The sequence below is a fragment of the Anser brachyrhynchus genome (genome assembly GCF_964034855.1).
Source record: "Anser brachyrhynchus genome assembly, chromosome: 4".
Classification (NCBI taxonomy): domain Eukaryota; kingdom Metazoa; phylum Chordata; class Aves; order Anseriformes; family Anatidae; genus Anser; species Anser brachyrhynchus.
The window spans coordinates 75,152,949-75,180,259 of record NC_137698.1 but is presented as its reverse complement, the minus strand read 5'-3'; the positions used below and the strand labels follow the sequence as shown (position 1 = coordinate 75,180,259).

General features: G+C 36.5%; 1 protein-coding gene and 1 long non-coding RNA gene across 13 annotated transcripts in view; one reads left to right on the top strand and one right to left on the bottom strand.

The window, feature by feature from the left end:
* Window positions 1–27,311, top strand: part of CTNNA2 (catenin alpha 2) — a 475,915-nt gene that overhangs the window by 238,466 nt on the left and 210,138 nt on the right. The gene's annotated exons all lie outside the window — the stretch shown is intronic.
* Window positions 9,849–27,311, bottom strand: part of LOC308194669 — a 42,429-nt gene continuing 24,966 nt past the window's right edge. Inside the window, exon 2 of the long non-coding RNA XR_013950794.1 lies at window positions 9,849–27,311. This exon is cut by the window's right edge and continues 14,312 nt beyond it. This is a non-coding gene — a long non-coding RNA (uncharacterized lncRNA).

Here is a 27,311-nt window from a genome sequence, read left to right as displayed (position 1 = left end):
ACCCGTTAACATTTTGGGGGTTGGAATTAGCTAAAATGAACTTGGCAGGTACAAGGCACAGAGTTTCCCTCAGAGCAAGGAATCCAAGCAGAGCAGTCATGTAGATAAACCTGTTGTGATATGTGAAATATGTAACAAATTACAGAGACTGAGAAATACGAGGTACTTTTCTGATGTCTGTGGAAGGACAGTTTTTAGAAGGTCCCCTGTGTGGTGTGTCAGATCTGATCAGCCAGCTTGAGCCGCTTTTATATGTGGCAGCGTCTATGCTTTGTGGTGTCCCTTGCTGGGGGTTATCACAAATCTAGTAGGTAAACAGAGAAAACGAGTGAAGATGAACTTGCATTAACACTACACAAATGTCAGCCATGGTGGCCAAGGCTTAAGCACTTTTGTCGAATTTCTAGGGGCAGTAATATTTAGCAGAGGGACAGACAGAGCGGCTGGAGATCCTCTTAAATCACTACAGCTGTTGGCGTCTGTGCAGCTCAGCCACTTCTTCAGTCAATTCCCCATTAACTTAAACTGTAACAAGGTAAATGGAAATAAAGCAAGGTTGCATTCAACTAAATCAAATCGTGATCGGTTAAATTGAAACAGCGTTCTCACGTGGATAAATCCTATTACACATGAGAAAGAATTTAAAATAGACCTAACTGCAGGAGGACTTAATTTAGGAGTCTGGATTAAGAAAAACAACAAAAATAATCTCTTCTCAAATGAGAATTTCTTATGCTGAAAGATGAAAGAGTAAGACTTGGAAAACAGCTTCATCATAATTTACACAGCTACTAGGAAAAGCTGAAACGTGAGAGCAGCTCTTTGCTCCCAGTCACCAACGCCTAAGCTGCCTCCAGAAGATAAATGCTCGATCGGCAGGTTGAGTAAGCTATTTACTTCCATAAAATTATTCTGGATTCAGGTTTGGGGGTCGGTATGAAAAATAGGTTTTTGTGCCAAAGAGAGGTGGAAGAGCAGCAATCTTTTCTGACGCGCAGCTCCACTGTTGAAATTCTGGATGCAGGTTAGAAGATCGGCACAGAAAAGCAGCCCAGAGGACGATGAGAAGTGCAGATCCAGCTGGTTCCCAGCTTGGCTTACACAACAGTTCAGCTAGAGTCGCCCAGAGAGTTTTCTTCAGTAAAGTGTTTCAAAATAATAATAGTTGAAGATATGGTAGGGGAGGGGAGGTGACCGCTGGGAGATGTTAATGCTACATTCTGATTGCTGTTCCCAGATTCAGATTTTTTTTTTCTTCTCTGAATTGTGAAATGGATTTTCTTTGTCATCTAATGCACAGCATAGGCTTGCATCAGGTGGCCTACAGACCATGGGAACCTGTTGGAAGAACTCTCTTTGATGCTAGGAATGTCAGTATTCAATTTGCTTATTTAGCTGGAAGATTTTTCCAACCATTTTCTTTTACTTTAATATGGCAAACAGCTGCTATGAACTATTTATTTTTCCTCAATCCTTTTTCAGAGTAAAAATACTTTTGTCTGTAAGATAGACTTTGCATTATTAATGTTTAATATTCTTGACATTCTTCTCCAGAGATGTTTCCTTATCTCCCTATATCTGTGTTTTTATCTCAGTGTATCTACGTGTTTACATATTCCTTAGACTTCTTTATATGTCTACTGAGCATAGACATTTTTTGTTATTTTCTGTGGTTGTTCTTCTCCCTGTAGTTTCAAGCTAAGCGATAAAAAGCTGTGTCCTGCAGTGAAGAGTTTTACTTTCTTGAAGGAATGATGGACAACTTTGCTGTTTTCTCTGCCACCTGCATGGCTGAGAAATCAGTGCTGTCCACTGGAAACTTAATTTTATCAATTTAAGTTTAATTAGATAATTTTATTTTTTTATGGCTTTAAGATACCTGTCTTGGGGAAGATGGGGAAGAGTTGCTAACAGTTTGAGATGTTTCAGTTGGTTAGCGCGGGCGCAGGGCTGGATTACACATAACATTATTTTCTTTTCATAGAATGCTTTGGTCCTAGAAAGGACCTTAAAAACCGCCTAGTTCCAACCCCCGGCCATGGGCAGGGATACCTCCCACTAGACCAGGTTGCCCAAAGCCCCATCCAACCTTTTTACCTAGAAAAGTGTTATTTTGGTAGAGGATCATTGCTTGCTCCTGGCAAAAACGTGGTCTGTACGCACCGTGGACTATTGGCCATTGTTAGATAAGGCTCACTGGGAAGTGATAAGCATTATTAATCATCAAGTAAAGCACGTGTGGTAAGGATCATCATCAGATGACTGAAGTGAACTGAGGAACGTGATTTGGTAGACCAGATGTATCTTTCAATATGAAATACTGTATTATTGCTGACTTTCATCAACAAATTTTTTTGAAGGCGTGTATTTGTAGCATTTCTAGCACGCGTATTGGGTAAGAAACGATTTGTCTCATGGAGCAAGAATAGCTTAAAAAAGAAAGTTATTGTGTTTTGTTTTTTTGTTTGTTTGTTTTCTTAACTGAATACAGTCTATGGTTGACATTTGAGAAGATTTGAGGCTGTTAATCCAAACTTCAGGTGAATTATTATTAGAATTTCCAAACAATCTCTGCAGTCATGGATGAGGTCAGTTCCTGACCCTCTTTGAATCAAGGGAAGATCAGCCTGAGGGAGAAGAGAGACTAATTAAAATGAAGTCTCCAGGCCCGATCATCTTTCTGAGGCAGGTAGCTGCAGGATTTGAAAAATGACTTTGCTGTCCAGCCAAATTCTGATTATTTGCTTGGCTGGATGATAAAGCTATACATGACTTTAAACATTGTAGAAGGCTGCAAATCTTTTTGGTGGAGAAAAACCCAGCAGCAATAGGGGGACATTACAATTTCTGAAGTGGAGTCTCTCAGATTCACTTTTATACCTATGTAAAAGAATTGCAAAAATATAGACTGTGTGGGAGAAAACAGGCCACTGAAATGTCCAAGACAGGCTTATATTTAAAACATACCTTTAAATAGTTTTACTTTAATAGGCTTAACATTTTTATTTTTTTAATTATTTTGATTTGTGTGAATACCTAGCTTTTTACTTTTTCAAGATGTTTGGTGGTATATTAGAAATGCAAAAATAGAAATTACAGGCAGTATTGAAAACAAGTGGGGATAATTGACTAAAATCAGATAATGTGGAGTGCCTGGCAATTAAAATGTATTAATACAACTATAAAGGTGCAAAGTTCTAACTTTTTAGTAGCACTGACTGGGTTTGCTAGGACTATGATTATGTTAATTTTTCTGTTCAAACTATCTGAATGGCAGATAATAATTACCAGGGCAAGCAGTCTGAAAACCTCGGTGCTAAAATGGAGTCATGCAAATTACTGGTTATTGTGTTAGTCCACGAAATGATTCAGATGTAGGGACCAGCACTATTTTCTTCTGGGAATTGTCCTTGTTTTATGTTTTCCTGTAATGTAGCTAAATGTAGTGCAGCTGCATTTACTTTTTCTTAGACAAAGGCCTCCCAGTCTCTCACTTGTTCAGGTAGATTTCTTTCTGATGTTGGTGATGATGATGAAGAACAAATATTTAATTTTCTTCTGTTTGGGTAGGCTTCCATTAGTGGCAGCAGCAGGCAGGCTGAGGAAAAGACTTAACGTGAGTCAGCAGCACATCCCTGTAGCCAAAAAGCCAGAACTGTGCCCTGGGCTGCATCAGCAAGAGGGCAGCCAGGAGATGAAGGGATGTGCTTATTGCACTGCATTCAGCACTTAGGCCATCCAAGATAACCTGCAAATTTATTTCTGCATATGTGTATAATGATAATACATTTCAGTGCATTATACAGATGTAAAGTGATATCTGTGATATTGGTATATGGCATTTAATACCTGTGCTGTTTGATTTCATCATTCAGCTCTCCTCTGTATGAGTGTGTGCCCTTATGATTTATAGATTGCCAATGCTTAGGGTCAGTACCTAAAAGACAGAGTCGCCCTGAAGCTCTGAGATTGGGTTATTTACTAGTACTGGCTTGGCAGGGGTATAATTACACGTAGCAGAACGATTTTTCCAGAGCTTTCCTGACTGCTCAAAGACCCCCAGGGAAGGGAAAGGGAAGCCAGGACTATCACAGCGTTGTTAGGATGCAGGCACAGGTTTTAAACTCCATCAGCAATTGCTTTAACCCCATCAGCAGTGCAACCCTAGGGAACAGTGAGAGGGGTGGGAGTGGTAGTGAGACATTGTGTGTCCTCTGCTGAGTCCTGGGGTGCTCGAACAGCCAGTGCTTACACCTCCAGTTGTCACCTGCTTGGTGCTTGCTTCAGTGTCCTGACTGCATCTCAGTAAAGGCTGCAGTAGGCTCCTTCCAGCCCCAAACAGCTTCAGTTTAGCCATTTTAATTCAAGATAAACAGTATTGTTTCCTTTAGCCCTTCACCATCAGCAGGATGCTTGCCTTCGGATATACGATAGATAATGTGATCAGAATATAAATGTTGAATTACTTTTAAATCCATTATTTTTTAATACAAAAATGTCTCTATAACAGTTTAAAAAATGGTTGAGAAGAAAACAATATAAACTATTGCTGCAGAACAAATATTGGCTCTAGCCAGATTAGCAATATTAGAAAGTATTCGTTATTTTGAGTAGCTGAGTTGTTCAGCTGGAATGGGGAGACAACTCTAAGAATGGACAATTATGTTTATTTGTAAATGAGTGGGAAATTATGGCTTATTTATAAGAGAGTTTATATGCATATATGTGTGCCCAGGTTTTATATCCAGTTTGTTCACTCGAATGCTTGTTATTTTCTGTTTCTGGAAGAAGTTCGTATTATATAGTGAGGAATTTCTGTAGGTAGCTAAGCAGCTAACTATATGCACATGAATTCTTTAAGATTTTAAAGTTAAATAGAAATGCAGAGAGAAAAAAGGAATGTGTGTGTTTTTTTTTTTTTTAAACTGAAAACAAATTTTAATTTTAATTTAAAACAAATTAATGGGAAATTTTAAAAACAGCTTGATTCACCCAAAAAATAATTACATCAATCTCTCTTTTGCACTTTTGTTCCCCTGATAAGGAAGAAAGGACTGACACAGATGTTCCGCAGAAGTCCCTCAAGCAGTGGCTCAATGATTATGAGCTCCTCAAGACAACTAAGAGAGTTAGTTGTGTCTTAGTTGCCAAAATCCATAGCCAAAATAAAATATTGGCAATAAGCTCTTCCAATATGCAGATCAAGATGATGCATGATAATCTCTGTTATGCTTTTATCCCCCTCCAGTGAAAAATACGATTTTGTAACACACCAGCGATAAAATCCAACTCCCCAGATCATCACATCAATGAACTGGAAAAATAAAGAAAATTCACACTCCTTATTTAATGCGTTTAGCCAAAAAATTGCATACTACAAACTTCCGCACTTTTACGGTTTACAACCCCTAAGCTTTGAGATTAAGCCCCAAATTCTGACTTTTTGTGTGGGTAAGGTACTTATCAGCTAACTGCAACTGTGTAAAAATTAGGCACCTAATTTAAGATAATCATAGTCACATAGAGAGATACACAGAGGAAAAAAAGATCATAGACTTTTTAAGATACCAATTTGTGATGGGATGAATTATCCCTTGGAACTGTCAAGTATAATAATCCTTTATTCTTTCTTTTTCTAAAATAATATCACTTAGCATAATATAAAGTTTGATTTTGTAACTCTCTCCATACCTAACTACTCAAATAAAATAAAAAAAAAAAAACATAGAAAGTTATGTGGATGAAGATAATTGCATTCATCACAAATAAAGAATTTAATATTACTTATCTGCCTTTATGCCTTTTATCTAGAGATGTCAAAATACATGCCAAAGGATAAGAAATATCACTACTGAATTTTGCAGATAAAGAAGCTAAGTACTGTCTGTTATTTTACTCAAAGTCACAGAAGACGACAGTAATACCCAAAGTTATTTTACCACGTCTAATGCCGTGTCCATTGGGACATGGTGTTTCCAAGAAGTTTTCAACCCAGACTGGATTTCCATTACCACTCACAACATTCGGTTGAACCACGTATAAAGTCTATAGTGCTGTTAAAATAAATAAATAAATAAATGAATAAATAAATAAATAAGGTAGTAAACTGTAAATGGCCATCTCAGTCATGGGGTCACATTCAAATTGTTGCTTTTCAGAATTACTGTGTCTTCCTTTTTCTTGGGAAAGAAAAGAAAGAGTCAGCTTTTAGCGTCTTGTCCTTTTGCCAAGAATGCTGGGCATGTTGCTGATTCCAGGCGAAAGGTTTATTCATATTTCTTAATAGGTTAAAATTATGCTGATATTTCATCACAACTAAGGGTGCTTTGTGTAATGTCTGTAGATTTCTTCCTCTTTTCATCTTTTCTTTAAGCAAATATTTCTTGTGCTTGATTCTTTCTCTTAACAACTCCTGTCCTTTCTTCTGTTGTGCTGGAGCTGAAAGGAAAATACTGCAATAAGCAGAACTTACTAGAAATTATTTTACCAAGGCATTTTGATATTAAAATGAGAAGGTACTTTTAAAATGAAAAGAAAAGAAAAGATAAGTTCTTAATTATTTTAATAGCTAAGATTAGTTGTGGTCCTCATAACATTTTAATGTTTTGATACTTATTGCAGAAATTATCCTGCTTTTACCCCATTTTATACTTTGTTTCTTTTTCCAAATCTTCCAAGCTTACTGGTTTTGTATATCAGAATCTTTATTTTGATTACTAAAGAATCTTAAAAAAATTAGCATCAAATTTTCTGACAAGATGCCTGTATATTCATATGTATCTCCTAACTAAGCTTTGCTATGAGGTTGCAGTGTATTTTATCTTATGGAAATAATTCCTATGGATTTTACATGTTCCCCAGTGTACAGTGCCTAGTGAGTTGTTAGGAACAGTGATACAACTGTGGCACTCAAACTGTATAAATGAATTTTATATTTTTGAAATACCAATAGCAACAGTTTAGGAAAAAAAAAAAAAGGAAAAAAAAAAAAGTTCACCAGTTGCTTGCAAAAATAACAACTTTTACAGGCAAAAGGGGCTTTGAGGTTAGATTTCACAGCTTACCTATCTTAGTTACAGTGAGAGATGGATTGGAGCTGCATCTGAAAAGCAGCGCCTGAAACCCCTGTGGTTTTTTTCTGGAGCTTCATAAGGAGCTGCAGAGAGGGGTGGCAGGCTGTGAAAATTTGCAGCCCAGATCAAACTGGCTGAGGGACTGTGTGAAAAGGTTTCCAGACCATAAATTTACGTGGGTGGTGACTTCATGCCAAAAATTAAGATCCTTTAATACTTGAATTAAAAATGTCTTTTTTTTTTTTTTTAATTGTCTGTATTTTATAACCACAGAAATAAACATTTAAAAATAGGGTTGTTATGTTACAATAGATGGATATATCTAAATGTGTGTGCATATGAGGAAATTCATAGTTTATATATACATATATATATAAGAATAAATATATATAGATAGAATAGAAAAACAGAGTGGTTGGCAGTGGAGCTGAATATTTACTGCTTAAGGTACTTTTCAGCATTATCAGAAAGCAATGTAAGTTGCATCTGTTGTCGCTGGAAAATGCCAGAAAATATTTCTGATTTATTATGTGGGAGGAAGGAAGTGAAAAGAGATATGGTGCTGAAAAATTGTACACAGTAGGAGAAAGAATTGACTAAACAATAATTTGTAAAGTTTTACACTAGCTATATAAAAACACCCTCCACTGATCTGAATTTCAAGCTTGTAAATCATCTATCTCATTCTATGTGCTTCGCAGAAACAGTCCGTCGGCTTTTTGTTGGGTTTTGTTACATTTTTTTTTGTTCTTTTGCTAACAGAAAGAATGCAACTGTTAAGCTGGTATAGCTTACTTCTAACATAAATCAGTGCAAAACTGAATATCCCATCTTCACTTCTTAACACTATTTTAAACGTGTTGTCTTTTCCTTTGACCTTTAATAATAATAATGTCTGTCTATTTTGTGGTTTAGGTGAGTTTACTACTTAAATGGCAGCCATCTCCATTCTCTCCTCTGTTTTACATTGGCTGCAATTGCATTTAATTTTTGATTCTTGCAAACTGCTTGGTTAAGCTTGAAGAATATGTTCTAAGGAGAATAAACCAAAAATCTTTGGTTTTCAGTAGTCAGATAGTTCTGCTTTTCTGATCCAAACTAGAACAGTACTTTTAAAATGATTATGTTGAACAGATAATATAAAGAAATTCAGTCATTATAAAATACAAGCTGGAACGACCTCAGGAGGTTAAGTAGTCACTATCCTACCCTACCAAAGTTTAGAGACAAAGAATTGGTTGTGCAAAGTAGATGTGATGAAACTGGAAGGAAAAGTAAATAAATAAAAATTAAAAAAGGAAATTCCTGAAGTGAATGGCTGAATACAACAGGAGGGTTTAAGCTTTCAGGTTAAATGATAGTGTTGGTCAAAGTATAACATGTCTTACAATTAAACTTCAATATTTAAGCCTTTGATCATAACCACTGCTCAGTGACTTATGCTGTGAGATAAATCTGTTATATAATGAATGAGGCTGTCCGTAGTTGAAAGATGACAAAAAGAAAAAGAAAAGAAAGCTTGTGGGTAAGCTTCAGGGTCCTGCCTTTTGTTCTGATGCTAAATAAGTTGTATGATTTTTTTTTTTTTTTTTAATGCATGGCCCTAATCAAGGTGTGCAGCCTTTTTTTGGTACCTAGACTGGGCTTCCTGATGGCTGCTTTGAAAATGATAACTCATGAGTGCAAGTTACCTCTGATACTGATGTATGGTCTGAAGGAACGTTGACTTCTGGATCTGTCTCCCCTTTGATTCCCAGAGGGGCTCAGCCCCTGAAAAGAGGATGACCTAAATTGATTGGAAATTTCCCAGTATAACATTTTCCATGGGAAAATATTAGGATCAAAAATCTTACTTTGGGGTAAATTCTGGTGATGTCAACTTCCCAAACTCCCTATTCACTTTTTCACTGCTTGCTTATGGTGAAAGCATTACAGATAGCTCTGGGAGACTGAAAGTATTTGGTAAGTGAATGGTAGCTTGAGTTTTCCTAGAAAACTGTGGCATTGCTGTTTGATGAGTAATATGGTATTTGTTCAAAAATACTGTTCTCTGCATCTCCAGAGAATTCTTTTCTGAAATAAGAATTCCAATTTCCATACAACTTCTACAACATCACTCTGTTGGATGGGGCACTGCTCCATTATATTAGAAGCATAGCTCTATTTCCTGTTTGTGGAGTCTGGGGGTTTTGGTCCGTCAATAGCTATTTTGAAAAGCAAAATCTAATTAAATGAAGTTAGTAGAAGACTACAGACCTCATGATTTCCTTATTTGCAAGGTGGGTGTATCCTGTATCAGAGGATTACGGCCATGGAAGAAAGCGTAAGTTTAGTCTATGCTGTATATGTGTTGCTCTGTGGCAGATCAATAAATAATTCTGGAGACATTGTGTGATGCTCGCTGTGGTTAGAAATTGAAAGGTTTTAGCAGCATGCTTCTGGCAAGCTCTTATTCTTCACAGTAAAGAGTGAAAATAATGATTTTGTGAAACATAATTTGGCCAAGTGCAAACAGGTTAGCTTAAGGACATCTCCTTGGTAGCTGCTAACTCTTGGATAAAAGTCAAAGTAGCATTGTAAATTTAAAAGTATTAGGGTTATTAAGAAAACAGCTGGGGACGCGAATAGCATGGGACTTGTAAAATGACCCTAATAAAGGTATTGATACTGTTTTCTCTTATCTGCCGATAATTGTCAAGAGGACGTGGGAAAGAAATTAAAGTCATCATGGAAAACTGAAGTTGAAATATTAAGTTGTGAGGACATATATTCCAAAACAAGAAAAGCTTAGGATTTTAACGGTTTGGTTTGCACCAGCATACACAAATGGAAGCTAGATGGAAGGGAATCAAAAAGGGAAAAAAGAAACTGAGAAAAGGTATTCTAGTAAAACCTGAATGAACTTTACATTGCTTTCAGAAGTGGTTTGGAGATTAACATAGTTTCCTTCCACTTTCTGCCACTTTCATGATATTTATTTCACTTAACTTTCTCTTTCTCTTTGTTATTGTCTTCCTCTCCTTTCCCCCCTATTTTTTGTGTCTTTCCCTCTCTCTTTTCTTCTTAGGTTTAAAACAGCAACAGAAGAATATCTCCATGTGCCTCCTAAGATGTACTTTTTAAAAAAATAATGATGAGTTTTATACATCCCTCTTCCCTTCAAAGCATAGAAAGCATCTCATTTGCAATATTTTTTTTAGTTATTGATACAATGCAGCTACCCTTTAAAAGGTTGTAGCAGTTTCAAAAAGATATGACAGCATTTGGAAAATATGGAAGTATTGACCAATACGAATATTGGATAAAAATTTGGTTAGGGAAAAATAATTAAACAAATCAGAGTGTTGTGAAAATAGGGATTTTTAATGGAATTACCAGAAGCATTTTGGAGGCACATTGAAGTAGACATTGCAACATCCTAAAGAAAGAATTCTGCTCTGAAGAACATTAACTAGGCAATGAATAAAGGGTATTTTATCAGTCTAACTTTAAATATGAAGAGTTAGGCTACAGGAAAGAAGACTTTCTCCTGATAGTTCCATTAAATCATTTCTTACTACACAGATAGTCCCATCAGGTAGAATAACAACGAACTTGGATAGAACCATGTCTGAAAAATCTAATGACGTGTCCCAAGTCATGCAAGACGTCTATTCTTCAGCTATGTCTTAATTACAAGACCAGGATTTCTGTCTTCTTTTTCTTGCAACGCTTGCCTTCTTCATTGCCAACACTTGCCAACCTTCTTTGACGTCAAGTTGATTTTATGTCATTTGATAGTAGTTTGTGTAATAGCTCACCACTGTATCAGTAAGGTGGGTGTTCGTGCCAAGCCTTTAGTTTACTGTTAGCATGAAGAGAAGCAGGTCTACTGTGATCTCAAGTCAACGCCACCAATTTCTGCAACAACCTTGATTGCTCTTGGAGGCTTCTTGTAAGTACTGACCACTGCTAGGCTACCCCATGCATGCACTAAGTACCACTGTTACCTTTGCTGCAGTCAATCACTGAAGACACAGTAGTGAATATGTTCCTTTCTATACACACAGGTATTTAAATAACATGGAGGTGCCATTCTCTGCTGAACGGGAAAGTGGGAAAGAAGAGGGTGCTAGGGAGATTTTATTTAACATTGCTGCGATAGGAGAAGTGAGCGAAGAGCTGATCTCGGGCAAAATTCCCAAGTGCTAAAGCAGTCTAAAAGATCACACAGAAGTCTGAGATAGTCTTGAAATAGTATTTTCAGCTGTGTTATGACATTTTAAGTCCTGCATTTTTGATTTTGCTCTTCCATTTTTTATTTATTCTTTAATCTGCTCCTTGCCAAGAAAGTTGGGATGCTCTCTTTCTTCATAAATATATTGTGATAAAAATCATACTAGTTTCCATAGAATAGATAGTGCATATGTTAGTAAGATAGTTACTCTCTTCTGGTAAGTCTTATAGGGAGTGGTAAATTTGCTGTTAGTAGTAGTCAAGCTGTTTTACTCCCAGCAGAAGACAGGTGAGTTTAGCATGCAGAACAGAAGAGGAATCAGAACAAATTCTCAAGATATGGACAGAATCCATGTAAGACGTATAAAAAGAAGGCCCACAGGACATTGCTATGGGGTTACCAAGGACATGAGAATGATAACAGGTGGAGGAAACAAGATTTCCATACAATCAAAACTTAGGGTGTAACAGGGGAAACATTACATATTTTCATGGATCATTTCACTCGTATAAAGTAGGTGAGGATGAACTAGGGTAAATACGAGAGAGACAGAAATGGTAGAGGAACATTTGATCCTTCTCATGTCTCTTGTCAGGACCTGTTGACTCAGAGTAACTCCAGTGGCAGGTGAGCTTTTGAAGCCACAGAAGTAGATTGTAAAATAAAATATAAAAAGGAAAGGCTGTTACATTAGTTCATGGTTAAGAAACTGAGGGAAAAAAGAGTGAGCTTGGAGAGAGAGGGAAAAAAAAAAAAAAGAACAGTGGCAGAACAGTGCTAGAAACTTGATGTAAAGGGAGAGGTAAAAAAGAACCTTGCCTTGCAGCCCCAGGGATGCATGTGTTTTTATAGATGCTGTGAAGGCTGTGTGCAATGGAGGCTTTTTCCTCAGGCAAGAAAGGAAAAAAATCCATGTAATACTATTTTCAGTGTTCTTTCTTGGAGTTTGCCTTTACTGTCCAAAGAGCACCCCTTAATTTTTCGGGATCAGAGTCATATAATTCAAAGTGTCAGAGAGGATATTGCAGTAGACCAAGAGCAGATGAAGTCCTGTTTCTGTAAAGCCTAGTCTACCTCTTCTTCACTTCAAAGCTTGCTGACTTGGACACTATTAGTTCTCTGTTATTTCCATAGCACACATCCTATGTTATGATTGCATGATAGTGGATGAAATTCTATGAGTTAATAAAAGGAAAATAATCAGTTTTTAGGTGTTTATTTATTTAATTTCCTGCAACACAAGCTCCTCCTGAAAGATTCATCTGTATTTTGTACTACACATCTTTTAAGACATGGTGCTTTTTGTTTCCGTACCACGACAATGTTGTTTAGCTCTTAGGACCTTCTTAAGTAAGTAGCACCTTAGCATCACAGAGGGTGGAATTCATCTCCAGACTCTAACGATCCGAAATGCAAGGGTCAAATCTAAGCTTGTTTAGGATCCCATGCATTCAGCTGAATTTTCTCCAGAAGTGGATTCTGGAGTTCACTTCTGGGAGGAATCCTGGAAAGGCCTTCCCCTTGGTTGTTTGCAAAGACAGTCAAGATAATTAGTTCAGGCTTGATACATCAATTTTGCATGGCTATGTTTAGATGAAATTAATCCAATCCTTAATCTGTCTGTGCTCTAGTCATCATATGTAAATTAACAATATTAATGGCTCCTTTTCATCTATTTCCTATAGAAAAAAATAATTAGATATGACAGAGATTATTGTTTTGGAACATACAAGCACACAGCACATCAGGAGAAGTAAAGAAGAGAAACAGGATAGGTGATTAGTGGAACAGAAGACTAATAAAGATATATATATATATGATCGTATTTCATATTTAAATCCTCAGAAATCATAACGACCTAAAATGTTCAATATAGCCTCCATCATTTCCTGAAAGAAAATGTTATTCAGCTGTCCAGTGTTTCTATTGGAAATTATTTTTTGCAAGGAAATGGAGAGATTTTCAGATTTGTTTTTGTTTTACATCTCCTCCTCCACCCTTCTGTTTGTTAGTCTTTCTGGCAACTCCCAGCTGCCTCATATGTTAACATAACTGTGGATGTTGGTGGTACAGAAGAAGGTCAGTTTGAAAGACTAAATGTTTTGAATTAAGTTATTTATTTTGACACTTCATGCCTATTAATTAGGTGAGTCATATCCTTGATTCACTGTAAAGTATATCTTTACAAATAGTCATGAAAGAATTACTCAAGGACCACCAACCAGATCTCTAAATGGAAGCAGTCTTCTAAATATGTAATGCTATACTGATAGTTTTTTTTTTTTCTTTAAAGAAGAGAGCAAAAAAGAGTAGACTATAGAAATATATAGTGAAAACTGGAAATGTGTGAGGAAAGAAAAAAATGACTACATCTACGTGTAAGTTTTCCTGTATTTAATTCCACAGATGGCATGATGGTGGACCTGTTATTTAGTACGTGTACACAGATCTCCTTACCCTTATGTCAGTATTAAGTGTAATTCATAATATCTATATGAATTGCTTTCGAAGAATTACAGATTTAAAACCAATAGAACAACTTTAATGCAGTCATTAAAGAAGTGGAGAATGTATAGAAAAATAAAGTCACCAGTATTAATAATTATATAATGCTCAGCATAATATATTCAGCATAATAATTCTGCTGAATTAAGAGACTATTTGCACTTACTTAGAACATGCCATTGGATATCATAATATTAGTAGGAGAATTAAAAATAATGATTCTGCTTTATAAATGCATGTTCTGCAAGAAAAAAATGTCAAGGGAGCAAGTGTTAGTAACAGGATATTATTCTAGTAAAATATGAGTTCTGCTTGCTGTTAGCCACATGCAATTGCATCTACCCAGAGGGAACAGTTTTTTAAAGAAAGTAAATCTAGACTGCAAGTTGATTGATCCTTGTGGATAGAACCTGGATCCATCTGGGAGGGAAGACATAGATTGGATTTTATTATTACGTATAAGTTATTTTCTTGTTGTGTTTTGCTTTTGTTTTGTTTTTGTGATTGGAGAAGGGACAAGTTGATCTCAATGTTTGTGTAAGTTTGGAGAAATGGATTTCATTCATATACCCTCCAAACACTTTTTCCACCAAAGGTATAGAAAACAACTGTATTTTTCACTGGAGACTTTGATTCATCCATCTTGGGACATTCTATCACAACATGAAACGTAGTTTGCATTTGCTTTTTGTGAGTTGTGAGAAAGTAAATGTTTCAGAACTGGTGTGCATGTCTTATGAGATATGGGAAATTCAAAGCCAGCACCATGGATGGATAGAACAGTAAGGCATTCTGAGCTAGGTGGAAAAAAATGTTTTATTTAATGTAATTCAGATGACAAACCAAGGCAGTTTTCTTACATCTGCTCAGCACCAACATATCTTGCAAATTCAAAAAACATGTTTGTAAGGAACATGATGTGAGAGCTGCAATTCATGAAAGTGTCTGTTTTGTCCTTGACCTTTACATTTCAGTACTTCCATAGTCTCCTGGAGTCTGTTGTTAAATGCCAGCCTGGGATTTTGAAGGCATAAAAGATTATCAGTTAGCAAAAGCATTGCTTTTCAAATGAAGATCAATACAAACCCGCATATTGAGGCACACAGAGCTACATGCAAAAGCATTCAAATGTGGAAACGCAGGGCAGTATTTGTATTCTGACAGCACTAACAATAGCGGAGTGAAAGAGGCCACCTTCTGCCGTGGCTGAGTCTGCATGACCAGCATTGCAACCTGTTGGGAGACACACGTCTCACAGGAAGCCAGACATTCACCAGAATGCTTGTAGTTTCTTGCTTTGAAAACAGGAAAGGGATAATGGGGTATGTTGGTGACGTAAGACGTCTTGTGAGGATTTTATGCATCTATACCAGTGAAGTTCACGTATCAAGGGTTATTAGATGCCCAACCCCAAAGCAGCTATCGGTCTTCTGGTCTTCCAAAAAGCCTCAGCCAGCTGACCTTTGCAGAAGCAGCATGACTCATCTCATTCTGTTTTCAGCTTTCACAATGGGGAAGCCTACATCAGAACTGGCCTTAATGTTCCAGTAGTTAATGGGAAAAACAGGAATTTTTAGTGGGTGGTTCAGCCGATGTGCTTTACACATGTATTTGAAGATAACTTTATAGTGACCTTGAAGTGCCCTGTCCCTATTAACTGCAGAGGGACTTTAGAATCTATCAGAATACAGAATATATATGCTGTAAGCATATCTCTATACTTAGGTTAAAGTGCTATTGTGGTTTTAGTTACTAATTGGCCAAATTCCAACACCCTTTTGTTTTATTACAACACTCCTAGTTTATTACTCTTCAAACTGATATTTCATGTGAGCAGAATTATTGCATTAACAGACATAAAATTCACGTGTGAATTCATTTGTGGGGAAAAGAGAGCTGAAGTGATGACCACTTAGAACTTCTAATATACCGTATATGCTCCAAGTTACGTTGTATACAAGAGTCTTTGCAGTTGAAAATCTCATTTTACACTCCAAATGGAGCTACGCTCAGCCCTGATTCAATTTACACTGGAAAGAAACGTGCTTGAGGACTTTTGAAGTACAGAAAATATACCCTAACTACTGAGAAGTAATAAATAATAATAAGTTTTACTAGATAATAGTAAATAATATTACTTCACAGTGATAAGGATATAGGAAATTTGGAAGAGAGCCTGAAGAAGGTGTGAGATATTTTCACAAAGATGTTGACTCTCTAACCTGGTTAAAATCTTCATTTTAAAACTTGAAAACAAGATTTTCATCAATTCTGAATTGTCTCATATGGCTTTGAGTTTGTTTTTTTTTTTTAATTTTGAGGCTTTGCATTGTGCCAGTTGAGATGCTCCCTCTTGCCCCGCAAGTTTCTGCAAACACTTAAACTGCAATATGTGGCAGGACATAGGAGCCCTTACTAATTTCATGTTTTCAATATATTAACTAGTTGTAGAAAGAAAACAAACAAACAAACAAACGTTTTCAGAGAAATCTCATGTATTTTGGGGACAGAAGTATATGCAAATAGGTTGGAAGCATGATTTCTGTTTGTGAATCTTCTAAGCAAGCTTGTCTACATAATCTTGTAATAAATAGAAAAAACTGACATATTAGCTGCTATTTATAATTGGTAGACTAAGTAATATTTTTAAATCATTTTCATAGAGTTTTTCTAATGCTTTTCAATGCTTACAAAAAAATTATATGATCCAGGACAGACCATCCATAATCACATCACAAGCGTGTGAAATTTCATCTTCATCTTTCATTTTAATTGCTTGATCTTCTTCTATTTTTCAAAGATATTCCATGTTAGAAAAGTCTATAAACAAACAAACAAATACGATGTGAGTATGAAAGACAGAAAAAGTTATGACAATTTAAGAAATCACCCAATTTTTCTATTCTGACCTGCAAAGTAAAGATTGTTATAAAATACGACAATAGAACAAAACACGAGGGCACTTCATTATCTTTAAAACCTACAGAAATAAAGGTTTCTATTAGATGTCTGCCTGTTTTCTTTTCTTTTCTTTCTTTCTTTTTTTTTTTTTAAGCACTTCAGAGAATTGCATCTGAGATGAGATAAATGCAGCTGCACATTTAAATTAAGATTATCTTTAGGCTAGTAATCTCATTTACTGTTCAGCAATTTCAATTCAAGTCAAGACAGTACAATTAGTGTCATCATCCTGCTGATATTTCTCATTGCTTTGTGGCTGTATTTACTGTTGTTAAGACAAGACAACTCATATGAAGTAGAAGTCAAGACAATAAATTATTAAAGGCGAAGTAAGTCAGCAAGTATTGCTGCTGCAGCCTGATGAGCTGGACTTTCTTTCAGACATTGATTCTGTGTTAGCTCTAAAAAGAAGGTCTCATTAAAACACTTGGCAAACTTAATAAGTTTCCATTTTAACATGGAGATAAATTTATTTCAAATGACATTCTGAAGCGTGTGTGTTTGTTGGGTGTGTTTTGTTTTTTTTACCCTCCTCTTAATTGCCTGCTTAAAATTATATTTGCTTTGAATATTTATATTACAGGGATTAAAAACGTAAGAACCCTTTTCTGTATGATAAATATTATTCACCCTAATAAGAAGGGATTTTGCTGTTACCTATCCGGCCTTGTGTTGGGTTGCATTATGCTGCAGCTTGCTTGGATATAAAAATGTCAGCCATTTTGGGTATACGAAATGGACAGTAGTTTTGAACATACTTTGTGTTTCTAGCATAGATTTGAGGGCTTTTAATTCATAGTGTTTTTTTTTTATTTTATTATTGCTATTATTATTATTTTCTATTTTTTTATTTTTTATTTTTCATTAGAGGGTGCCAGAGGAAACAGATTTCCATGGGTGGGTGATTTTCTTCAAGCCTGCAGCATTAATTCCATTTCTGAATTTTGAATCCTGATGGTCTAGGTTTTTGTTTGTTTGTTTGTTTTTAATAAAAGTATTATTTGTATGAGAGTTTCTGTATGTTATGTGGCAAGATATGGTGCTTGTGCTTCTTTTCAGTGGCAATGTATTCCTCGAGCCCCACTAGTAATGTTTCCTTTGCAAAGAACTGTTAAGTTGCTGCGAGAAGTGCATTCCAGGACTGGTTTGTTCTGAGGTTGCCTCCCTGAATATATTGCTCTTATATTCAATAACTTTACAACAGTAAAGATTATATCTCCCCACTATATAATCTGCTAAGTCAGATAGGGTGCAAGTACGAGGGATTTTTTTACAAGGTAGAAATGGGGGGGATGGATCGAAAGCACAGGAAGGAAATATTAAACAAAAGCAAGAGATATGAGATATGAGATAGGAGATAATTTGAATTGCATATTCAATGCATTGGTTAGCATCAAACTTATAACTGCGCATGTTGTTTAAAACCACAGAGGCAGAGGCCTGTATATATTGTTGCATCATGGACAATGTGAACTTGGCCAAGAATATGTCGTGCCAGAAGCATTTTTAGTTTCTTATCACTCAGCAAGGTGTTTAATATGTGCTTGTCTTTAAACTTATGAGTAATGGGATTGATTTGAATGGGGTGTTCATGTCTACCTTACTGTTTCTAGAAACCAAAGCATATAGTGCTATTAAAACCCTGAATTGTACTCAGAGCCAAGTGATTGTGTGTGATGCTCACACTTGTATGCTCATCTCTCTCTCTCTCTCCACTTCTGTCTCCCTCTGTACATCCATATATTTATGTATGTTTTCAGAATTAAGATAAAGATTATAGAAAGAGTTCTCTGCTCTTACATAGATTGTCCTTTGTATGTATTTGTGAATCAACCCTGCATAAAGTTTGTTTTAACCTGGCTAATAAATATACTTTTGAAGAGCTGATTCTTTTCTGATTTGCATTTTTTTTTTGTTTTTTGTTTTTTTTTTTTTTGAATATGCACTATTGGGTGTAATAGAGGCTATTTGGGGGGGAAAAGGGGGAATTGTAAAGAGAGAATGCCATGAATCATGGACAATGCCACTATGATGGAGTCACTCGTGCCTCCTTTCTTGGTAAAGTATTGATTGTGTTTTGTACCATTCACAAGATAACGCTCTGGCTTCCAGAATCTCATAATCCTGTCATGAAGTAGTGAGTAAAAATGTTGGGAAGTGGCAGTGTTTAGCAGATTGATCAGAAATTCAAGTATAACCCAGGTAATTGCTTAGCCAGGGAGTTGGATCACCTGACAGTTGTTTTTATTGTATTATAATTCATTGGTTTACTGCTCATTATCCTGTCTGTAAATCAAGCCACATTAATTTTACACTTGTTCTTTACATAACTGAATAACTTGAGCAATAACAATTTGATGATGAAAAGCACCAGCAGAATTTCAGTTCTCCTGAGACTGAGCCAAAATGTGCCCAAAAAGCTTTGGACCAGCAGAAGTCACCTGAGAAAATGGATCCCAAATAAACTAAGGAATTAATTTAGGAATTTCCTCTTAGCATAAAAAAAAAATAAAATCATCAGATAAGAGCAATAATTGCCAGAGCCATTCAGAGCTATGAGCGGGATCAAGTTCAGACTAGACCAGCAAAATTGGATGTAGCAGAGGGAAAAACAAAACAAAAGAAACAAATAAACCTACAAAAGAAACTTATGTATTTAAAATTTCATTCTTTCAGTAGTATTACAGTATTTAAACACTGTTTCTATTATCTGTGGTGACACAGGAAAAGACAAAATTGAGTTAATGAAAAATTTGGTGGCTAGCATAGAGCCAAGGAAGTGAGTTTTGATTTTCCATATGGGAATCTAAATTGCAAAATTTCAGTTGACTTTAATGGGATTTGGACTAAGCCCAGTACTACAAGCACAGTTTTCGAGGTGCGTGTCAGCATTGTTGGACTGAAAAAAATTCATCCCCAAATGGCAAATTCATTAGCTAAATTGAACTTAAAAGACTTTTGCCATCTTGGCTTAAGTAAACTAGAATTTAGATTTTCTACCCTTAAATCTAGCCTCTAGCAAAGGAAGAAGAAATTCTTCTGTGCATAGCAGCACTACTGAAGTTGTCTCATAAGAGTGTGGACCTCATGGTTGGGTTCTCTGGTTGGGTTCTCTGGGTGAAGGTTGTTTATAGCTTTTTTATAAGGGGCAGAACCAATAGGATGTCTCTTCTACTTCCCTGAATTTTCAGAAGTCTGGTGTCTAAAGAGCTGCTCCCACCTACCTATGCGGTAATACTACATAGAGAGATGGGTTCATAGTTTCTCTCTAGAGATAAGTAGATAATTTTTAAGTTTGTGTACATACATGGAAGCCTGCAAATGGGTTCACAATGACATGTGAATGCACAAACCTTGCAGGCTACAAAAAGCATAGGATTCATATTCAGCAAATACAGACCTACCACGTTAAGTTTGCATGCCCCGTGTTTCAAATTTTAATTGGTTAATAAATATTTAGTTGAGATAAAGAAGTTGATTAAAAGTATTCAGATATACTGGAAAAGACTGTTTTGTTTGGCTATATATGTTTATCAGGCAGATTTGGTTCCTATGATGGTAAGTGCTCTATACTCAAAGAAAATTACATTTCCTGCCCTAAAGCAATAGCTTCATTTATGTATCTTCCTAAACACAATATTGGATGCAATTTACCACTGCTACATTTTTGACTTTGTAATCAAATTTTGGTATTTATTCCACCGTTATTTATTCAGTGGAATTATTTGGATTATGGAAAGTTACCATAAGACAGTGAAGATTGTGGCTACAGGTTTCTTTCATTGTTGAAGTAACTGCCTCTGTAGGCAATGAGAAATTCTGTATTCGTACCACCTGTATATTTACCGTTCCTGTGGCAGGCAGTACCTATAAAAATGCTAACGCCAGTTGTAGGTCCAGGTAGTCCCATGTCAGCCCATCTCAGAACGTTTGGATCCCATTGCTCGTGTTAGTGGAACTGATTGATATGGTAGGAAAAAGAGGGATAAAAGATGAATAAAATCAGTTTATTTTTTCTCTCCTGTTTGTTGCCATTTTGTAGGAGATCTGGGAGGTTTCAATTAGCTGTATTACCTGAAAGGAAAGCAAATGGAGGCATTAGCAGGTAGAAAGTCTGGGTCCACCCTATGTGTTAGCACTGCAGAGTTCACTAACTGATACCTTATTAGTCTTTCAGGAGCAATGTATTTTATCTTCAGACTGGCCTAGGATGTGGTTTGCAGATAGTCCAATATGCATAAGTCCACAATTAAGAAAATATAAGTTAATAAATAACAGGAAAAATATAAATTGATATTTGAAACATCCCCTGAGTCATCTTGAAAATAGCTCTGTAGATTCTTAAAGTGTACAAGTTAGTGGCTTTATACACTGATGACCAGAGAGTCTCCACTTGCAATGTAAAAGTAATAAATCTAGAGTCTGTGATGCTGTGGGTATGAATTGAAAGGGAACTGATATGTTCAGCTTGAAGGAGTTGTTCTCATCTGCAATTACTTCAATTTTTGATCTTTGCTGTCCCTGCAGATTTTTTTTCAAGGGTTATCCAAGTATCTATGAATGAGTTGCAGCCAGTAATATGCAGTTCTGTTAATCTGTTAAACTATTGGCAAGGACTAGTTTAAAAACTGGTCTTTATTTTAAAACAGTGGTACATTATTTTTTTCACTGGTACATTGGTCTGTTTTTCACAAGCCTGGTCTAGAATGAAAAGCATTAAATAGCTAAAAATGTATTCATTAATTCATGCCATGCACACAGTGAAGTTCATCTAGATCACATAACCAATGTTAATTTATTTTTTTTTAACAGACTGAATCAAGCACAAGCAGTGCTAAGTGACCATTTCACAGCATTTTCATCATTCAGTAGTATGACTCTAGACCAGCTTTCAAAGCTTGACAGTTGAGTTCACAGCATAGTAAGAAAAAGCTATACTTGTTTTCTGTTATGCATGAACAAAAGAATGACAACTGCATATGTTTGAGGCAAACTCCGGTATTTCACCCTGAAAAAGGAGCAACCTGTAATTGTGTTATTTCAGGAGTGAAGCAGGGATGAAATTTATATGTGTTTCTCTTTGGATGCTCAAGGAAAAATAACCAAAATCCAGTTCATAGACTATTCTTCTTAATTTTCAGCCAGTGCCGATTCAGCTGCGCTGGGCTGTTCCAGGTACACAGCCAGGGCTCTGCCCTCTCTGCACTTCATCTCTCTTTAGAGGATTAAAATTAAGCATGTGCATGTCTTGTATATTGTCAGCAATGGGAGGCAAGAGGGTGATTTTATTGACTAAGATGCCTGTCTTAGGGTGGGTAGCATAAAGCTCTGGATACGCATTTCTCTTTCCACTCTAATGCAGTTTATAGGCAGAATTTTATGGTGGTTCACATCAGGTAGGATAAATGGTGTGCTCCTTCCCTTTCTCTACCTTCATGTTAGTACTGGATGTTCAGCTTTTGGTGCTCTTCTGTGGGAACACCCATCCCACGTTGACGTGAGGACTCCTTATTCACTCTTACTTTATTACAGAGAATTATTTCCGATTTGGCCAATAATTTTACTACATCTCTTGACTTTTTTTGCTTGATGAATGAAATGCCATTTTAGGTCATTCATTCCATTTTCCTACAAAATGAGGGTCCTTCTTGTACTGTCGTGTTTTAAAATTTGATAATTAAACATTTTCTGCCTCTCACCCTTGGAGAGTATACTCCAAACATACTTACCTTGGTTTGGAAAGTTTTAGGTTGCTCCTTGAATGGATTTCAACCAATATTATAGTTATAACTGGTGTTACAGTATTATAGTTTCCAGTAAAGCACTCTTAAATGTCTATTATGGGAGGCAATATGCTCATTGATGTTCAGGTTTTACCACTATCTTTAATATGGTCACAGTTTTTTTTGTGCATAGTGTAAGTGTACTTGTGGTGCTGGTTCCCACATTCCATCCTGTGGTCTGACTGCACGTGATGTTGTAATTTTATTTGTGAGTTATACAATTTAGTTATATAAAATATGCCCAGAAGTCTCGTCTTACAAGTAGTAAAATTAAAAGCAGTGAATTATTTTATTTACGTCCCGGATGTGCAAGCTGTATTAATGTTGCTGTACAAAATAGTTGTAGCTAGTATTTATGCATTATTATTTATACATAAATGTTATTTGCAATGGAAGTTTGCTTAAAAATACTCCATTGTGGTATACAACTGGCTTCTGTAGGACGTGTAATTAGCCTCACATACTGGCTTCTGGTCTTTTTTTCCCTACCATTGATGCCCACTTCATTAGACACTATGCTCTTTGTGATAGAGCTTTGCTTAAGTGAAATTTCTTTTAGACTGTTACATCTTCCAGAAATCAATGTGCTAAATACTGCCAATATTGGAAGTGGAAAGAGCCTGGCTTTGCAAGTGATCTTCTTTTAAACTACTACAGATCTTACTCAATATTTACACTGTGATAATGTCAGGATGATTTTTATTTTTATAACTTCATCAATTTTCCAGTCTACCCTCTTTTTAACCCATAAGTAAGTAAAGAAATAACTGAAATAAGGTCATCCATGGAATTACTTGATAATTTGCACTTAGGTATTTTAAAAGGGGGATAAGTTTCACATAAGTTGCATTATAATTCCATCACTAGGTTAAACACCCCTGTATTTTTATGCTTGCCACCTCAGGATTAATTAAAGCATCATGCTAAGCTCAACGACAGAAAAAGCGAATGGGTTTGGCACCTGAGGCAGGCATGACTGTCTGAAAAAAAACCATAAACCTCCATGTGGGTGGAGAAGCAGTAGCACTGCTTTTAAGATTGCTTCCAGCACTCACGTTGTCACAGCTGGGGACCAATGACAGTCTTCAAAAAAAGTTTAAACACACCACAAACTCACGGTGCCTCAAAAAGCTGCAGTATGGGTTACTTCATGGATTTTATTTTTTTTTTCCATCTGATAGAATGAGGTTCTCTGCTAAAACCCGTGAGGCTTCAGGTTCCTTTTCTGCTGGATTTGACAGGATGGTTATCGGTTTCAATTGCGACTGTACTCTCAGATATCTATTATTCAGGTTTCTCCTCTCAAGAAGTGGGTGTAGCTTGGCCGCTGGAGTGATGTGCACAGTCTCTGAGAGGTGCCATAATCCTGGGCTGTTCCAAATAACCTTAAGGGAAATACTTTGATATCTCCTGTGCAACCCAGTGGTGATTGTAGCAAAGTCACTTTTTAACAATAATGACCGTCATTTCTTCCATTAATATTTCTGGGAGTTTGGTTCTGATGTGATAGAGCAGTTAAAATTTTGTTCTTACCTAAAATGTGCAGATGGGCCTTGTGTACGTACACAATGAAGTGCTTTGTTAGATCTGGGCTAAAATGCACGCCTTGATAAGAACCTGATTGCGTTTGCTTTCTGTAGTGATTTACAGCATTTCTTATTTGTGTTGTGCCTTATTTTCTGTGAATTACATTATCGGTATTTATTGCAGTTTTGGATTAGTTCTGCTATCAGTGACATCAGATCAGCAAAGGGCATTAATATTCATTACAAGAAACCTCTGCAAGATAAATTATAGGTGGAAGAAGAGGCATTTCATATGATTTTATTGAGAAGCCATAAATTAAAGTACAGTACAGTATTGACATTTAGGTATGCACCCCTTTATTTGATTTGTTCAGTAGTAAAATCAGGATTTTATTTTTTTGAACTTGGAATATAGTAGCTTTGATCGTTTTTTTTTAAAAAGAGACAAAACTCAAAAAAAAAAAGAAAGGAAAAGAAAAGAAAAGCAGCAAAAATTCTGATGCTTAAGTTCTTCCTTACAAATCCTTTTCCTCTGAAATACTTCTACTACTTCTGTGCCTAGCAGTTAAGTATGGCGAAATTTGGTGTGCCAGCATGACAGATCAAGTCCCGAATTGTTCTCAAACAAAGAGAATGCCGTTACCCACCAAGCCTGTCCACAGGGCTCAGATTTTGCTGTGTTCACCAGCAGAGACACGGCTGAAGAAACGTAGTCCTAGGAGGGATTAGTAGACTGAGGGTAAGGTGAAAAATTATTCTATTTAAGCCCACACAGGAAGAAAAACTAGGTGGGTTGCGGAAAGGCATGTGCATCAGATGTCCTTCAGCCTGCTGACCCCCCCCCCAGTTTTTTTATTTTTTATTTTCTGTGAGCCCATATTCTGCAGGGGATCCATCACTGAGGGGATTCCCTTGGGCTATTGCAGTTTTCCATGTATTTTATTCTGGAAGGAGGGAGCATTCTGTCTAGGAGACAGGGAAATGAAGCGAATCTCATTTAGAGAAGCTGTGCTGGTGCCTAATTTCTGTATTGTTAAAGCACAAAATTAAATTCTTGGTAGCTGTGCAGTTTTATGTAATTACCACCATTTTTCACTGAGCAAGGGGAAAAAAAAAAGTGCTGTTTACATTAAGGACCATACAGTGACTCTACAGGAGAATCTGGCCAAGGTTCAGATCCTCTAGAAGTGAAAATATTGATGAGTTCACACCCTCTTGCCCTTAAACTTTTATTCCTGCAGTCTTTCATCTCCCAGACAACCTTCCACTCTGAAATTCATGATGTCCAGCACTGGGTCTCAAAACAACTACTGCATCCCAATCCAGCAGATGCATCAGACATCCTGTAAGAAAAAAAAAAAAAAGGTTTTTGATGCTAGCTGACATGGCATTTGTGTGAATGAGATTTTGCCATCATTTCGGCTCTGATGAAAAAAATTCCTAATTTTCTATCACAACGTTTCTATAGCTGTAATCAAGTATTGTGAACGTATTGTGAATCAAGTATTGTGAACCGGCTCTTCCCTGGCATGTTTTAAAAGTGCAGAATATAAAATTAGTGATTACCCCTAGAGGAACGTACATCATTTTGGATTAGTTTTTAATCTGCTGGTGCTTTATGTTGTAAGTAAAAGGTTCCCACCTTAAACCACAACCAAGTTTATCAAAAGTTCTTTGTTAACTGCAGGAAGAAACTTCCTCAAAGAACTTCAGTACCATTGATTTGGATCCCCCCCAGTCTGATTTAAGCAATGACATATGAAAAATCTGATTGATGACATATGAAAAATCTGATTGATCCCCTGAAGAAAATAGCACACGTTCCCACATATACTCTATTGAGAAGCCGAGAGCTCCATTGATAGATTATTTCTCAAACCACCACAAGAAATAAACAGCCTTGCAAATTGAATCAAACAGGAATCAGCAGCAGTATGAAGCTCTTTAAATGTTTAGAGCTAGAGAAAGGGGATATGGGAGTTAAATAAGGAGGAGGAGAGGTGGCGAAATTGTTACTTAACTACCAGTTTCGGAAGGAAAATATGTTTTGGGAGTGCATTTTATCTTGTATGTATTGAAAAGGAGACAGCATTATGAGAAAATTTTTACACCTACTGGGACTTTTATTTTGTTGTAGACAGGGCTAGAAGAGCAGAATTGATGTTCTGCATGTTGGAAGCACATCGGTTTCAAAATTTCCATGGATATAGCAGCGTAACCTATTCTTTCACCTTTAACATTTGAAAACTCCGTTTTTGTTGGAACTAATTGCAATGCTGGTATAAAAATAAATTAGGCAATAATACAAACCTTGGGCTTGGTCCAGGTATGATGGTGTCAGTAGGAGTCTTCCTACTGACTTTGGATGAGACTCGTGATCCTTCTCCCAGCAATTATTTATGCGCTTGGGGAACAGAAGCATTTTTAACAGAAAAGTCTAACCCATCTACAGGCTTGTTGTGGCATTCTCAAGGTTTTTTTAAGCCTTTCTAAGATAAGATACAACAGTACAGAAACCATTGACTCTCAGTGTCCTATTTTTTTAAAGCTGACAGAAAGGAAATCATTTTCTATTATATCCATTTTTAGACATCTGAATAAATTGCCTGATTGTTAAGGATACTAAGCATTCACACTTCAGAAGAGCATTTTGTGTTAGTAAATGACGCAGGATGTTTTTCCCCCCAAATGGAGCACTGAAAAGAAAAGGAAATGTTCTGAAAATCAGTCAGTGTAACCTCTTCTGCATGGAAACAACCTATACATGCTTTTTTTTTTTTTTTTTTTTCCTTTTTTTTCTTTATATCATTATATACGTATATTTTTCCTTTTTTTTTCTTCCATAGTTAAGTCAATTTTTGATAACAGGTTTCTGCCTGAGGGTTTTTGTTTGGTTTTGATCTTTTTCGTAGCGAGTGCAATGGCTTTACTTCTCCAGGGACAGCAAAGCTTGTAGGAGAACTGAACATCAAAAAGTAGCCAAGAGAGAATGGCTGTTGGTGCATGATTTGGGGCCTCAGCAAACCAAGCAGAAGGAGCCATAACAGCCAGGAAGGGCTCTTTGAGTTAAGGGACGTGAGGCAGGAGCTTGCAAAGAGCTCAGGGCTGTGTGGAGAGTCTGAGGATGGATGCACTTCATCAGACTGGACAGATGGTTGGGAAGAAGTGTTTTGAATGACCCAGAATTTGGGGACATCGTGGAATGATCGGCTCTTTGTGGAGAGCAGTTTTGAGATGTTGGGGCGTG